Genomic DNA, 13,714 nt, shown 5'->3' on the forward strand with positions numbered 1-13,714 from the left:
ATCAAAAGGCTAAATATAAGAACCAGCACCATAAAGCTTCTAGAAGCAAATGGAAGGAAACATCTTGAAGACCTAGTAACAGCAGGCAGCTTCCTAAACTTTACACACAAAAAACAAACAACAAAAGGAAAAATAGATAAATGGGAAGGCCTCAATCAAATGCTTTTGTGTCTCAAAAGACTTTGCCTGAAAGGAGAAGAGGTAGCCAACTCAATGGGAGAAAATTTTTGAAATCACACATTGGATGAAGGTTTGATATCCTGTATGCATAAAGAAATCACACAATTCAACAACAAAAGAACAAGCAACCCAATTATAAAGTGGGCTAAAGATACAGACATTTTTCTGAAGAGCAAATTCAGATGGCTAAAAATCACATGAAGAGATGCTCATTCCTACTAGCTATAAGGAAAGTGCAGATCAAGACTACGATGAGATACCACCACACACTTATAAAAATGGCTGCTATTAAGGAAACAGGAAACTATAAATGTTGGAGAGGTTGTGGAGAAATTAGGAAACTTATGCACTACTGGTAGGAATGTATAATGGTACAGTCACTACGGAAGACAGTCTGGCAGTTTCCTAGAAAACTAAATATTGTGGTGCCCTATGACCTGGCAATACCATTACTCATTATATACCCAGGAGACCTGAAAGCAGTGACACAAAAAGAGATTTTTACACCAATGCTCTTATCAGCTTTATTCGTAATCACCAAAAGATGGAAACAATCTGTGTCATCAACAGAAGAATGGATTAACAAGATGTGGGATTTACATACGATGGAATATTATGCAGCAATAAGATGAAATAATGTCCTGAACCACATAACAAGATGGATGAGCCTTGAGGACATAATGCTGAGTGAAATAAGCCAAACACAAAGGATTAAATACTGTATGACTCCACTTTTATGACCATAGTAAAGGAAAAAGCAGAGGTGCATAATACAGGATATAAGGGAGCTAGAAATGCACAGAAGCTTGAGTTCAGTGAACAATTTGCTAATGAGGTTGAACTTAATTGGAAGGAAATAGAAGTGAAGGTGGCTCACTAGTGGGTCTATAAGTAATGTTACCATATTGAAGGCGAACATGATTGAAAGGGGTTGTATAGACTCATATGTCCTATCAATTAACACTACAAACATAAATAAGTTTTTTTTTATACATACCACAAAGGTATGTATCTTGTACAAAGAATGTATAATTTCGGGATGAGGGGGAATGCTATTACATGCTATGGGCTATGTTTAACAGGAAAACAGTACCACAGCAATACCAGGGGTACATAATGGGGAGAGGGAGAAAATTGAGGGGAAGGCTTGGATATTCTATTTGGTGAGGGTGTGTTTATTGGATATCTTTCTCTTGGGAACAATGAAATTATCTAAAATTGAGAGTATTAGACTGTTGACTTTGTACATGATACATGAGGCCCTGTAAATGGAATTGCCTTAGAGATGCACTGACTGAGAAGTAAATTGGTGAATAATGGTGTAAACATATGATCAAACATGGTGCTGCTACAAGAAGAAACAAAGTTGTGAGGCATACCAGGTGTGAATGAACCTGTGGGACATCTGGTGAGGCAAAATAAGCCAGAAACAAAAAAGCATATTGTATGATCCCATTTAGAAAATACTTTTAAGAAAACAGGGGCCTAGATTTTAAGCTGTTATAGCAGTCACATTTAGTCTGGAGTGGTAATTTTATTTCTGGATTTTGAGGGGCTGTTTTATATATGAATAATCTGTTTTTTAGAGATAAAAATGAAGCTGAACAGGTCAGGATTAAGGTAATTCAGAGGTAAGGGAGACATCATCTCTATTCTAGATCTTCACCTACTCTTTAAGACCAAAGGAAAAATGGTTTATAACTTCCAGAACATACATTTTCTGTAACATATAATCTAACTCAACCTGTCTGGATAGATCATTTAAACAATCCAAACACAAGGAGCCCAGAATAAGAATGAGACCTTTTAATCCTATATAGCGTAATGTAATGCCTGGATACATCCCAGAGCATATTAAGCAGATAATCAAAAAGTATTGGCAAAGTCCCTTGAGGGAATGGAGAAAAATAATGGAACTACTAAACTTTACCACTGGAGAAACCCCAAATACTGTGCCAAACATTAGGGACACCTAAGTCAATAGGTCAAGCCCTTGATCTCGAGGCTTGCTCTTGTGAAGCTTATATAGTGAAGCTTAGCCTACTATAGGTATGCCCAAGAGTCATCTCTTTTGTTGCTCAGATGTGGCCCCTCTCTCTCTCCAAGCCCAACTGTGCAAGTGAAACCATTGCCCTCCCCCCTCCCTGGGACATGGCATCCAGGGATTGCAATTCATGCTGGTGGCATGGGAGATGACTCTCAGGGATGAGCCTGGCCCTGATACTGTGGGGTAACAATTCCATCCTGACAAAAAGGGGGAAAAGAAGTGTAACAAATAAGGTATTTGTGGCTGAGAGAGTTCAAATAGAATTCAGAAGCTACACTAGAGGCCGCTCTTACACATGCTTCAGTTAGACATTGCTACCTATCATAACTTGCCAAACCTCAACCAAGACCCTTCATGCCAATCCTAAACAATTCCTAGGACATTATATAAGATTCTACAAAGGTTTCATGCACTAGTGTAACTTTCCAAAACCTACAACCTCCAGATGGGTCCCTGGACCCGATAAGTCCTGGAGGGGCCAGCCTCTCCAGAACATCGACTAGTTCCATCCCCTATCCCATAATTATTGACAGCCCCTTCCAACATGAAAAATTAGAGTGTGCATAGCCCAAATAGCACTAAAGAGTGGGAGAAAGATCACAGGTGATGGTGAAGTTAAGAGAAGGTAGGGTTTAGCAAATGAGTATGAGTGCTGAATTATTATGCTGATATTTCTTTTAACCTCTAGAACCTTACAGCAGCTAGAAACAAAACCCTAAAAGTGTGGAATTGTAACTCATACCATATTCTGAAATCTGCTATACAACTAATTGTTGCAATGTACTTTGAAATTTATTGCTTTTATGTATATATGTTATTTAAAAGGAAGGAGGTATATAACGAGAAGATAGGATTTAACAAATGAATATTACTGCTGAATCATTATATCGATATTTCTATTAGTCTCCAGTGTCGTGGAGCAGCTAGAAGAAAAAATGAAAACATCGTGGAATTATAACTCATACTAAACTTTAAAACCTGTTATATAACTACTTGTTAAAATGTTCTTGGAAATTTATTGCCTTTTTGTATATACACTACACTTCAGAATTTTTAAAAAAAGGTTTAAAAGAAAAATACAATAGTTTAACATGCTGTTTTGTCAGCCAATTCTAAATTTCTGGAGTTTTCACTTGTCATACCCCACTTCCAAGTAACTCTTTCTGTTTTAGGATAATTTTAGTTGCTGATGACAGAAACTAAACTCAGAGTAAGTTAAGCAGAAAGAGTGAATTTGCTGGCTCACAGAACTGGAAAGACAAAAAAAGTGCAGGAGTGAAGTGACTTGAAACAGCTAGAGCCAGGGCTCAAATAATATGATCCACAACTAGAGTCGGCTTTTTTACCCCTTGGACGAAGCATCTCTACACAGCTGATAAGATATCTCTCAGCAGCTTGGGACTCTCTTACAATCCGATTAGAACCCCAGCAGAAAGTGATAGTCTTTTATCATAGCTCTGTCAAAGAATTTCTGGGAATAACTCTGATTGGCCCAGCATGCATCATGTTTGAGCTAACCACTGTGGCCAGAAGTTGGAGAAGTTGGTCCAAATGGAGGGGACTGGGACAGAAGTTCATTCCTGTGGCTGAGAAGAGGGTAGAGATGGATGAAACTGGATAGCTGGGGAGAAGGAAGGAACACAGAAGGGAATGGAAAGGGAGTAGGACAAGGGAGAAAGGAAAGTCCTGGTGAACTCCAGCCTTACCTGAATCACAAGAAAATAAGTTATCCCAAGAAGGGGAAAGGGATTCTTAGCAGACAGTCAGATTATTGGAACATTAAATTTCAGTTCCCTCTTTCCCTTGCTTTGGATTCCCCTGAAAATGATATAGTAAAGAAAATCTGCATTAGCACTGAAAATTAGGGAGGTTGCTAACTACTTTATCAGAGTCTGTAACTTATAAAAAATTGTCAAAGTTTATTTTTTCAAAAAGTTAAAAATATTATTTCCATACAGATACAAAGTTTGTACATATCAATAATCTAATTACCTCATTAATGAGGGAACCAGCAAGATGGTAAAAGAACTAGTCAGAGAATAGAAGAAAGTGAAATATTTACACTTGCTGAAAGAATGCTTGCATAAGATTGCTAATTTAGATCATTTTGGTTTGCTAAAGCTGCCAGAATGCAATATATCAGAAATGGACTGACTTTTATAAAGGGGATCTTTGTTACACATTATACTTCTAAGGCCATGAAAATGTTCAAATTAAGGCACCAGTAAGAGAATACCTTCTCTGTCATCTGGGAAGGCACATGACTGACATCAGCTTGTTCTTTGCTCCTGGGTTCCCGTTGCTCTCAACTTCCGATTCAAGTGGCCCTCCAATCATCTGTGGGCCTTCCTTAGCTTCTCCAGGGCAAACTCTGGATTTCATCTCTTAGCTTCCCTTGGCTCTCCCTGCTCTCTGTGTCAGTTCTCCAATCATCTCCAAATGTCTGCGTCTGATCTTTCTTCAAAATGTTTCCCCATGTTGACTCTTTTAAGAATTCCAGTAAGCTAACTAAGACACTCCTTAAATGGGAGGGGATTATACTTCCATGGAGATAATCTAATCAAAAACTTTGTGACTGATGCTCCCTTTATCCAGAGTATGAACAGATGAGTAAAAAAATAAGGACAAAAATAATTAAATACTAAGAGGGGGATAAAGGGTTAAAAAAAATTTGTCGATTGCAATACTAATAGTCATTGAGAGGGAGGGGTAAGGGATATGGGATGTATGAGTTTTTCTTTTTATTTCTTTTTCTGGAGTGATGCAAATGTTCAAAAAAAATCATGGTGATGAATACACAACTATGTGATGATAAAAGAAATTAAATGTGGTGATGAGCTAGGTGATGATACTCTGAGCCTTTGTATACTTTGGATGAATTGTATTTGTGTGAATATATCTCAATAAAATTGCATTTAAAAAAATATGTAAGATGTATCTGATTGTGCTAGTTTGAAATTTTTATGTACCCCAGAAAAGCCATGTTCTTCTCTTAATCCAATCTTGTGAGTACAGACCAATTACTTAGGGTAAAAACTTTGATTAGATTGTTTCCATGGAGATGTGACATGCCCAATTATAGGTGTGACCTTTTGATTATATAGAGATGTGACTCCACCCTTTTAAGGTGGGTCTTAATTAGTTTACTGGAGGCTTTAAGAGAGCTCACAGGTAAAGAAAGAGTTTGGAGCTCATGCAGACGCAGACCTTGAAGACACAGAAAACCCAGGAGATGCCAGGAGCTGAGAGAGCCAACAGAAGCTAAATAGAAACCAGACCCCAGCAGACATTGCCATGTTTCTTTCCATGAGATGCTAAGCTAAGAGGTGAAACCCAGAATTTTGCCCCAGAGCAGCTAAGGCAGACCCACAGATACCCGAAGAGGAAACCACTGGAACTAGAAGCTAAAGACAATGGAACCAGGAACAAGGACCTCAGACACCAGTCTCTCTTCAGAATCATGGATGCCCTAGTTCGAATATTTTTAAGACCTTAGAACTGTGAACTTGTAACTTAATAAATCCCCTTTACAGAAGCCATTCCATTTCTGGTTTATTGCATTCAGCAGCATTAGCAAACTAAAACACCAATATGTATATATATACAATAGTATATATATATATGTAAATACACTATTTTGACATTTTTTAAAGTCAAGGTAATTTCTAAATATTTCATTACAGAATATTATATTATTAATATATAATTCTATTTAAATTGTTCTGACCCAAGCATTCCACGTTACTAGAAGTAAATATCTATACTAATGGTAAATATGCCTTTAAAATTGTTTGCGAATTTGACATGCTATGAAAATAAAGCAGTTTTCTAACTTCTTTGTGAATTACTGACATTAAACTGAAACATTTCAGTTTATCCATGTTATCTTCAAAGCTCCAAGAAGAAAAAACAAACCAACACTATCTTAAATTCAAAACTGTCCAGCTTCTAAAGATGCTTCTTCTTCCTTGGCCTAAAGTTTTACCCCTACCCCTAATGATAATGGGATCTGAAACTGAAAAGTCCCATAACTCTCATTATAGGACATTATTACTAAAAAGTCCCTTAAGTCTTGGTTTAAATTTTCTACTGATAGATTCCACCTTGGTACATTCTGTTCTCATCAGCTACTATTATTTCACTAATCTTCTACTTAGTTATACACCCAGCAAACATCCAAAAAGGCCACTGACAAATATACCTGTACAGACTTCTCACTTTAGTTCTCAGGGCTCTGCAACCTGGAGATCTGACCTTGAGGCTCATTAAAAGCACCAGAAGTGGACCAATACGAAAGCAAACAACTTCCTCTAAGATTTTGTGAGTCCAGATCATATCAGGTCTAGAGAGCATCCAGCGAAGGCCTTTGAATCAAGACCCATAATCAGGATAAAGGATTTACATTTGAGATGAAGTTTTATTAGTTATCTTATCTTCCTTTATGTACTTTTGAAATTAAGCTTTATTAGTTATCTTCCTTTTTTTTTTTTTTTACTTTTCTTTCATGTTCAGCATTTTTGTTGTTATCAATTTCCAACTCTCAGATTTGTTTTCCAGCCTTCCAAATATTCTAAAGAAATCCTGTCATCCTAACTTATCAAAGGGGATCTAAGACACTGGATTTCACTGGTTCCCATAAGGATTCTACTCTGGCAAGAAGTTCCAAAACCAGAATGTTGAGCTGTCATTTATCTCTGATGATGAACCAAATAACAAGTAAAATACTTAATTAAGGCACACAAAATAAAGCAGCTTATTTACCTAAATTTAGTAAAACTACTCTCCTGGTTAGGGCTATATAACTAAAAAAAAAAAAATAGACATAAAATGGGTTCCAAATGTATCACATAAAATTTGTGGTTGTCCTCCTAGCTCTGTGCCTTCATCTACTACCTGATAGCCAAGTGCTTAAATGTTGCTACACAGCTATTTTATTATCCTAAGCTGACATTCAACTTAGGCTGTCTTTGATGCAGGACTGCATCAAAAAGAGACTAAATCCTTATGGCCAAATCTGCTCCATTAGGATCTTGGTTGACCAAAAGGGGACAGTGGAGAAATTCCTCTGAGGGAGTCGAATGAGCCCTCGCCTAAATGAGGGAGAGGTTCTAACAAGACACTGGCAGATGTTACACACAGATAACTTAATACATTATTAGTATAATAATAATGTATTAGTAATAGATTAATAATTAGTAATAAGTTACTGGTAATTTATTGATAATAGTAATACTCATTACTAATAATGTATTACTAAATTATTAAATTATTAGTTGTATATACTCCACAGCTAAACTCCAGAACCCTTAAGGTTCTCAGATACCCTAATTGGCCTACTTAAGGATAGGCTGACCCTCTGTTAGCTTCCAGTGTTGATAAGGAAATGGGAAAATGGGACAACAAGAAAATGGAGATATACTGTTACAAGGGTTTTATTTGAACATGAAGTGGTATAAAATTATTCAACAGAAGCCTGTTTAAAGATGTATAAGGTAAATTCTAGAGAAACCATTAATAAAAAGTACAGCTAATAAGCCAATAGTGAAGAAAATATGGAATCATAAAGATATTTAGTTAATCTAAAAGAAGGCAGGGAAAGAAGAAAAAGGAAGCAAAGAATATATTGGATAAATTGAAAGCCTATAACCAGGTGATAGACTCAAACCAAATCGAACTGATAATTACATTTGAAGCAATTAATCTGAGAATTCAAATTTAAAGGCAGAGATGGTCAGACTAGAAAATAATGTAAGACTGAACTATATGCTGTCTACAGGAAACTGACAAATATAAATGTACATGACAGAAAAAGATATACCATGCAAACACGCATTATACGACAGCTAGAATCATGACCTGCTATGATTTTCAAACCATGGCAAAAAATGAAAATAACTAAAGGGGGCTCCTTCTTCAAAAAGCAGGAAAAAAGTGGTACTAAAATATAAAACACTTTCCTTTCTTCATGGTCTCTTGTGCTTTTTAGTTGCTATTTAATGTCATTGTAAGTAAAGAAAAATTAAACATTTTAATTATAAGCATGAATTTTACTGTTTATATTGTGTAGTGCCAGTTTTAACTGCAAATATAAGAGTACTTAATTCATATGCAGAATCACTGAAATTACACAGTTAATATTCTGTAGCTTGAATACACATATGTACTTTGTTCTAACCAGAACAGTGGAAACTCTGCAAACTTACCTGTTTTTATTTCATGTCATTATACATACACATTCTACAAACATTCTTTGTTTCCTTACAGATGAGTAAGGAAAGACAGAAAGGAAAAACAACTGTGAATTGCACTATATTCCCCTTTCTTTCTACATTATCATTTTCTGTCTAACTGATTAACTAATACGGAAAGGATATGATATGATTCCTTGGTTGCTTATGTTTCGTAGAGTTCAGTTAACTTCTTTCTGCATTGGAAGCAAGTTCTGGTACTAATGAAAGCACAGCCTCTTGGAGCTGTCAGTGCCCCTCTTCCATTTATTCAGTCATGGTCATAACACACTTACTTTGTACTCACTTTAAGACTCCCTGAACTTCCATGAATTGTGGGTCCGCAGGATTCTGTCCTCATGGGGCATCATGAACACTGTATGTGAATGGGGCACAAGGAACAGTAGATATGTGCAATACACATATCGCCTCTGCTCATGTACATGCATCAATTCCCCACAGTCTTCACTTACAATTTTCAAAAATATCAAGATGATGGCAGCAGAGCACTAAAACAAGCATGAGGTCCTTCTGTGCACAGGACCGTGAACAACTACGTTAACAGCAGAAAAAATAGACTTCAAGATAAGAAATATCATCAGAGATAAAAAGGAACATTTCATAATGTTGAACAGGTTAATTCATCAAGAAGTTATAGCAGTCTTAAATGTGTACACAATTAATAACAGGACTTCAAAATACGTGAAGTAAAACTCACAGAACTGAAAGGAAAAATAGATAAATCCACAATTATAAGTACCAACCTCTATATACCTGTCTTGCAAATTGGTAGAACAAGTGTACAGAAAATCAACAAAAAATATAGAATGCTTAAACTTCTATCCGCCAATTTCACCCAATCAACACAGTTTGGATTGAATCGGGTACCCCAATTCAAGTCCTTAACCCTTGTTCTATAAATGTGACCCCATTTGGAAATGGGATTTTTTGAAATATTATTTAAAATGAGGCCAGAGACTTCCGGAGAAGATGGCAGCTTAGTAAGATGCGCGGGTCTTAGTTCCTCCTCCAGAAAAGCAACTAAAGAAACAGAAACAATACGAAACAGCTCCTGGAGCCATGACAGAGACCAAAAAGACAGCGTATCCCATTCTGGAACGGCTGAACGGGCAGGGAGAATTCGCTGCGGTGAGACACCCAAGGGGCGCGCGTTTTCCCGGCCAGGGCAGCTGGCGACTGGGGTCCCCTCCACGCACGTGGCTCCCTGGACTGACTGGGAACGTTGGATAGTGGGGCCCTCCCGCCACGCTTGGCGTCTCGGGCCAGCTGGGCAATTTGGACCAGCACTCCCCGAAGCCGCGGAGGCCGGTGGCCCCCCCCTCCATGCGCGGTTTCCCGGGCCAACTGCGAAATTCGGATTGGCAAGTTAAAGGAGCCACAGCATCTTTTACTGGTGGGCCCCGCAGACAGACGAGCACCACGAGCGCCACCTACTGGATAGGAAAAGAAAAACAGAGCCCAGAGATTTCACAGAAAAACCTTTCAACCAGCCGGGTCCCACACCCAGGGAAATCTGATCAAATGCCCAGACACCAGCAGAAAATAATGGATGACGCTCAGAAAATTGAAGATATGGCCCAGTCAAAGGAACAAACCAATAGTTCAAATGAGATACAGGAGCTGAGACAACTAATGCTGAATATACGAACAGAAATGGAAAAACTCTTCAAAAACCAAATCAATAAATTGAGGGAGGACATGAAGAAGACATGGGCTGAACAAAAAGAAGAAATAGAAAATCTGAAAAAACAAATCACAGAACTTATGGGAGTGAAGGACAAAGAAGAAAAAATGGAAAAAACAATGGATACCTACAATGGTAGATCTAAAGAGACAGAAGCTACAATTAGTGAACTGGAGGATGGAACATCTGAATTCCAAAAAGAAACAGAAACCATAGGTAAAAGAATGGAAAAACTTGAGCAGGGGATCAGGGAACTGAATGACAATATGAAGCGCACAAATATATGTGTTGTGGGTGTCCCAGAAGGAGAAGAGAAGGGAAAAGGAGGAGAAAAACTAATGGAAGAAATTATCACTGAAAATTTCCCAACTCTTATGAAAGACCTAAAATTACGGATCCAAGAAGTGCAGCACACCCCAAAGAGAATAGACCCAAATAGGCATTCTCCAAGACACTTACTAGTTAGAATGTCAGAGGTCAAAGAGAAAGAGAGGATCTTGAAAGCAGCAAGAGAAAAACAATCTGTCACATACAAGGGAAACCCAATAAGACTATGTGTAGATTTCTCAGCAGAAACCATGGAAGCTAGAAGACAGTGGGATGATATATTTAAATTACTGAAAGAGAAAAACTGCCAACCAAGACTTCTATATCCAGCAAAATTGTCCTTCAAAAATGAAGGAGAAATTAAAACATTTATAGACAAAAAGTCACTGAGAGAATTTGTGACCAAGAGACCAGCTCTGCAAGAAATACTAAAGGGAGCACTAGAGTCAGGTACGAAAAGACAGAAGAGAGAGGTATGGACTAAAGTGTAGAAAGAAGGAAAATCAGATATGATATATATAATACAAAAGCCAAAATGATAGAGGAAAATATTATCCAAACAGTAATAACACTAAAAGTTAATGGGCTGAATTTCCCAATCAAAAGACATAGAATGGCAGAATGGATTACGACCCAGCAATACCACTGCTAGGTATCTACTCAAAGGACTTAAGGGCAAAGACACAGACGGACATTTGCACACCAGTGTTTATAGCAGCATTATCTACAATTGCAAAGAGATGGAAACAGCCAAAATGTCCATCAACAGACGAGTGGCTAAACAAACTGTGGCGTATACCTACGATGGAATATTATGCAGCTTTAAGACAGACTAAACTTATGAAGCATGTAATAACATGGATGGACCTAGAGAACATTATGCTGAGTGAGTCTAGCCAAAAACTAAAGGACAAATACTGTATGGTCCCACTGATGTGAACCGACATTCGAGAATCAGCTTGGAATATATCATTGGTAACAGAGACCAGCAGGAGTTAGAAACAGGGTAAGATAATGGGTAATTAGAGCTGAAGGGATACAGATTGTGCAGCAGGACTAGATACAAAAACTCAAAAATGGACAGCACAATAATACCTAAGTGTAATGTAACTATGTTGGAACACTGAATGAAGCTGCACCTGAAATATGGTTTTTTGTTTGTTTGTTTGTATCTTTTGTTTTTGTTTTTTTTCTTTTTCCTTTTATATATATATATTTTTTATTAGTATTATTATTTTAATTCTCTTTTCTATATTAACATTCTATATCCTTTTCTGCTGTTTTGCTAGTTCTTTTCCTAAATCGATGCAAATGTACTAAGAAATGATGATCATACATCTATGTGATGATACTAAGAATTACTGAGTGCATGTGTAGAATGGAATGATTTCTAAATGTTGTGTTAATTTCTTTTCTTTTTTTTGATTAATAAAAAAAAATTTAAAAAAAAAATAGATATCACCTTTTTAGTCAAGACGTAGTGGAGAGGCTGGAGGAACTGCCTGAAAATGTAGAGCTGTGTTCCAGTAGCTATGTTTCTTGAAGATGATTATATAATGATATAGCTTTCACAATGTGACTGTGTGATTGTGAAAACCTTGTGTCTGATGCTCCTTTTATCTACCTTATCAACAGACAAGTAAAACATATGGAATAAAGATAAATAATAGGGGGAACAAATGTTAAAATAAATTTAGATTGAAATGCTGGTGATCAATGAGGGGGAGGGGTGGGGGATATGGTATGTATGAATGTTTTTTTGTTTTCTTTTTATTTCTTTTTCTGAATAGATGCAAATATTCCAAGAAATGATCATGATGATGAATATGCAACTATGTGAAGATATTGTGAATTACTGATTATATATGTAGAATGGAATGATATGTTAAGAATGTGTTTCTTTCTTGTAATTTTTGTAATTTAAAAATTAATTTTAAAAATTAAAAAAATAAAAAAGGAAAAGAAAAAAATAATAAAAAATAAAAAAATATATATGGGTAGGGCCACGGTGACTCAGCAGGCAGAGTTCAGTAGTTCTGCCATGCTGGAGACCTGGGTTCGCTTCCTGGTGCCTGCCCATGCAAAAAATATACATATATATATATATATATATATGTTGGGTAGATGGAAATGCTAGTGGTCAATGAGAGGGAGGGGTAAGGGGTATGATATGTATGAGTTTTTTCTTTTTTCTTTTTATTTCTTTTTCTGGAGTGATGCAAATGTTCTAAGAAATTATTATGGTGATGAACATACAACTATGTGATCATATCCTGAGCCATTGGTTGTATACTTTTGATGGGCTGTATGTTTGTGAAGATATCTCAATAAAAATATTTTTTAAAATAAAAAAAAAATGAGGCCAAATTAGATTAGGGTGAGCCTCCTTACAAGCAGAGAAAATTTAGACACAATACATAAGAGAGAGAGATGGTCATGTGATGGAGAGGAGACTGAGTTTGCTACTGCAAGTCAAGGAACACCATACATTGTTGCTACGCACCAGAAGCCAGGAGAGGCATGGAACAGATTCTTTCCTTAAGAGGAACCACGGGTTTATTGACATCCTGATTTCAGATATCTAGCCTCAAGAACTATGAGACATTAAATTTCCATCATTTAAGCCAACTGGTTTGTGATACTTTACTGCAGCAGTCCCGGCAAAAACTAAGACAAATACTTATAGAACACTTTACCCAGCAGCAAAATACACATTTTTTTCCTGATACATTTGGAACATTCATCAAGTTGACCATATGCTAGGCCATAAGACAATTGCAATCAGTATGAAAGAATTGAATTTTTTTTTTAAATTAGGAAAAATGATGATTGCTCTATGTCTGCAAAACTGATGGAAATTAGAAAAAATTGGGGAAAATGGACATTAATGAATTGCTGACAGTTGAGCACAGTAGGGCAGTCATTCTGGAGGACTGATCTAGAATTTAGCCAATTTATTTCTATGCTATCCCACAGATGGATATTTATTCCAAAGAAATTCCCATCTAGGTCCATAAGGTTACATGTACAAGTATATTCATGGAAGCAATGTTTGTTGTGTTTGGGAATTGGAAGCAACCTGAGTGTCTATCACTGGGGAGAGGAAAAGTGAAATATGGTAAATGCCTGCCATGGAGTACTATGCAGTCAGTAGAAGCAACAGGCTAGATGTAAGCAGAGCAATATGGATCTTTAAAGGATAGTTCTAACTGAGAGAAAAAGAAATAA

Source organism: Tamandua tetradactyla, chromosome 1 (genome assembly GCF_023851605.1).
Source record: "Tamandua tetradactyla isolate mTamTet1 chromosome 1, mTamTet1.pri, whole genome shotgun sequence".
Lineage (NCBI taxonomy): Eukaryota > Metazoa > Chordata > Mammalia > Pilosa > Myrmecophagidae > Tamandua > Tamandua tetradactyla.